Here is a 5,256-nt window from a genome sequence, read left to right on the forward strand (position 1 = left end):
TTGACTGATTCCAATGCTAAAGCAGGTCAAAAGAAGAGAGGAGAATCAGCAGTGGGTATATATATATATATATATATATATATATATATATATATATATATATATATATATATATATATATATATATATACATGTATATATATATATATATATATATATATATATATATATATATATATATATATATATATATATATATATATATATATATATATATATATACATGTATATATATATATATATATATATATATATATATATATATATATATATATATATATATATATATATATATATATATATATATATATATATATATATACATGCATATATATATATATATATATATATATATATATATATATATATATATATATATATATATATATATATATACTATAAGATACACAATTTTGCGTGCATATATGATTAATAAACCCACATTCATGAAAGCTGAAATTTATTCTCAATTTTCGAAGGGGCCATGTCCCTTCTTCGGAAAACAAGTAGGTATGAATTTCTAAAAAAGGGTACTGAGAGGGTTCGTGAACCTAATAAAAAAGACATTACAGTCCCAGTAAAAATTATCAGCATTTAAGGTGGTTTGTCCAAACCCTTATACAACAATTAAAAGTAGTTGCATTATTCTGACAATAATATTTGAAAATAAATCTTGTTCAAAATAAATCGTTTAAATATTAAAATTCTTAAAATCTACTGGATGAATTTTCTGCCTTATATGTTTAAAACAGCGCTAGCTTCATCTTTTTGAAAAGTATCGCTGCTCTTTCAAAATCTGTCAAATCTCCTACTTAGACCATATCACACATGACACGGGAAAATCATCTAATAGATTTTAAGAACATTGACTAATCGATAACAATACTTGATACACATAGACAAAAACTAGTTGAAGGTGTTTTAATTCGAAATTATAATAAATTTTATCAGAATAATTTTAGATTAGGTTTGTTTTTATAAAAAGCTGTCAAAACAATGTAACAATCGGTAATTGTTGGTGAAGGATTATGGTCGAAACATCTTGAATGCTGTTAATTTTCGCTGAGACTGTAACGTCTTTTCTATATGTCTTACGAAATTCATATCTACTTGTTTTCTAGAAAGAAAGGGATATCGTTCCTTAGGAATTTAAGCATAAATTCAAAATCCAGTCATATAAATCAATCACTGGAATTTTTATTAATTACATTTAATCACTAACGCTCACAGTGATTACATATATTCACTGAATGACTACACGTTTTCATTGTAACACATATACACATTAAGATACAAAATTGTCCTTGTGTATATGATAAAGAAGCCGGCAATTTATGAAAAATTATATTGATTTTGAACTTTAGAAGTGATCATTTCCCTTCATCCTCCTTCTTTTCTGAAGAGGAAGGGAAATGGTCCCTCAGAAAGGTCAAAATAAGTTGTGGGTTTATTATTATTATTATTATTATTATTATTATTATTATTATTATTATTATTATTATTATTATTTGATATACCTATATATATATATATATATATATATATATATATATATATATATATATATATATATATATATATATATATATATATATATACATGTATGTATGTATACATATTATTATATGATGATCCCGTACTCTGGGAACCAAAATACAATATTATATATTTTACGGCTGGCAAGCCGTAAAATTCACCTGTTTTTTTTTTCTCTCTTTTTTTTTTACATCAAATTTGTTTCACTTGAAAATATTAATACCCTAACTCTGAGACAGTTACACAACTCCCAGACAGCAATATACAAAAACACTGAATATCCAAAGGTCTCTTAAGGACACTCAAAACAAAACTGTAATTATTATTTCGATCTATTTAAATAACTTCTTACTTCGATTCATTAACAGGATATGAGTGCGTATGAAATGAAGCTTGCGGATTGAAATAATACACTATCTATGAAAATAGATATATTCTATAAAAATTACAATACTCTGAAAGAATTAGAAAAAAAATCACTCAAGATGTTAACTCTGAACAAAACTTAGATTAAAACAAAAGATATGTTATACTCTACAAATTATAAATTCAACTTGACTCATATTATTTAATCTAAATAAACCTTAGACTGAAACAAAATAAATAATTACACTCTAATGCTTAAACCCTTAAAGAACTTACATAAAGTAACTGATAAACTTACAAACTTACAAATTTTACACAATACCAGCACTCACAACACCTTAAATTTAAAATTTCTGGCAATTATTACAAGATATTCACTAGGGCACGAAATTGCTTAGGAGAGGACAGACTATAGGCACATGGAGAAAGAGAGCGATTAACTTTTGGCTCTTTCACAAGATGGCTGTTTCTCTTCTGCTACTATGCAGCCTTGAGTGGCGCAAATATATGAATTTAGTAATTTTTCGAATATTCTAATAGATTATTCTCGTGGCTTGGGGGGCCAGAGTTATCAACTAGCTAAAAATTCAGGAGACGAACCTTGGTTTCAGGCAACTCTCTCTCTCATCTGCTCCACCCACCCACGGTTCTCAGAATTGAAAAAAGAAAAGAGAAAAATCTAACACCAGGGTTTTTGAGGACCTTCCAAGATACGTGACATATACAAGAATTGTTTATTTTCTCACACACATGATGCAATACCTTATAAAAATATAAAAAAAAAAAAAACATTTACATAAGCCCTTGTTCATATCTCGTATAGATCATATAACACTCTTAAACAGTTTACGTAATACTTCGCAACAAAATACGTGAAATAAAAAGTTCACTCTTGAAAAAAACGTAAATTTACATATACTGACTAGAATGAAGAGTGCAGATAAATTAACGAGGAAAGCCTTACGTAATTCAAATAACAAACTTATATATACATGAGCGGAACTTATCTTAAGAGCTCGCTATTCACCTCTTCAATGCACATATGAAAACATAAATAAAATAACTGAATAACTTATTTACTCTATGCCAGACCAGCCTTGTAAGAATGCATATATATATATATATATATATATATATATATATATATATATATATATATATATATATATATATATATATATATATATATATATATATATATATATATATATATATATATATATTGGCACTGCTATATATTTGCATCCCTCTCTTATCAGTTATAGAAAAGAAAGACAGACGTTACTAGTCTGGAAAAGAGTTGCAAGAATCAAATAATTTAGTTGTTTGCGCGGGATTTGCCTTCACTTGCTTATTGACATACTGTCGATGAGCTGGAAACTAAAAGGAAGAAGACATACGAAACGACTGAATCTGGGAAAGATGCCAAAAACCATATAGATATAAACATAATAATTTGATTAATATCCTTCCTGTTCATTATACAAATAGAGAGCTATAAAGGACTCCACCTCAGACCATAATAATTCTTTTCGCTTAATGACGGACAGTATCTCTTCTGAAGAAATTTAATTCTCAAAAGAGTAATTTTGGGAATCCTTTCGGGCCTTCGCCACCATTCTCCTTCTACTATCTGCTTTTTCCATTTGTCTTTTTTTCATTTTCATACACTCTTGTTATTTCATTTATTTTTTCTCGTTGATTGTCTATTTATCTTCACTCTTTTCTTTTAATTTTTCTTTATTTATTCTTTAGTACTCTTGTAACAGCTCTCTCTCTCTCTCTCTCTCTCTCTCTCTCTCTCTCTCTCTCTCTCTCTCTCTCTCTCTCTCTCTCTCTCTCTCTCTCTCTAACGCAATAACAATTTACTCAAAATGTAAGTTAACCAACAACCCTTGAAAAAATAGGCGAGCTTCTCTCAAATAATTAAATAAAGCCTAATAAGTACTATAGCACATTATTATTATTATTATTATTATTATTATTATTATTATTATTATTATTATTATTATTATTATTATTATTATTAGCTAAAGGCTCCAACAATGAAAGTAGATCAATGATGAAAGGAAATAAGAGAGTAGTGAACAAATGAGATAACATATTTTAAGAACAGAAACATCATAAACATAAACTATACAAAGAGACTGATGTCAACCTGTTCAACATAAAAACATTCGATGCAAGTTTGAACTTTTAAAGTTCCACTGACTTAACTGCCTGATTAGGAAGATGATTCCACAACTTGGTCCCATCTGCAATAAAACAGGAAAGAATTCAGCCTTTCATCAGGTAGATTAAACTATGATATTTAACGGATATATTCTAAAAAATAAAAAACTCTTGTATTGACGAAATAAAAATGCAATCCAGCTTTATTATTATGAATTTCCTGACTCACACTAAACACCTTTCGTTACTTTAAAACCAACACTCAGAATCCAACAATTGAATCGACTTATGCTTCAACTTGAACAATACTGCTCATAAATCAGACCAGAGGACCAGTGCATTGGTCGTGCCATCGTTGTTTCTTCCTCTAAAAAATATATTTGTTGTTTGGGTGAGAAGAAAATTGGATAACTCTCCAGGGTTTTACGTCAGAGGGGAAAGCTTAATTGAAAAAGGTGATTCTTTCCAATATACAATATATATATATATATATACAATATATATATATATATATATATATATATATATATATATATATATATATATATATATATATATATATATATATATATATATATATATATATATATATATATATATATATATATATATATATATATATATATATATATATATATATATATATATATATATATATATAATATAAGTATGTGGGTAAATATACATCGATCTATCTATCAATCTAAATACACGCACATACACATATATACTGTATATATATATATATATATATATATATATATATATATATATATATATATATATATATATATATATATATATATATATATATATATATATATATATATATATATATATATATATATAAATGCATATATATACATATATATATATATATATATATATATATATATATATAATATATATATATATATATATATATATATATATATATATATATATATATATATATATACATATATATTTCTTTTTCATTAAATATTAAATAATTACTAACGCACCACCACTGCACCACCACTGTACTTAAGCACAACAAATATAAAAAGGCAATGAAAGTATTCGAGTACTGTGAAATAAACAATATGAAATTCAGTAGAGTATTACAGATAGTACAGATACAGAAATAATGACTAAAGGTATGATTGGCTCTATGGAGATGATTAGGTACCTGCCACTTCT

This window comes from Palaemon carinicauda, chromosome 30 (genome assembly GCF_036898095.1).
Source record: "Palaemon carinicauda isolate YSFRI2023 chromosome 30, ASM3689809v2, whole genome shotgun sequence".
Classification (NCBI taxonomy): Eukaryota; Metazoa; Arthropoda; class Malacostraca; order Decapoda; family Palaemonidae; genus Palaemon; species Palaemon carinicauda.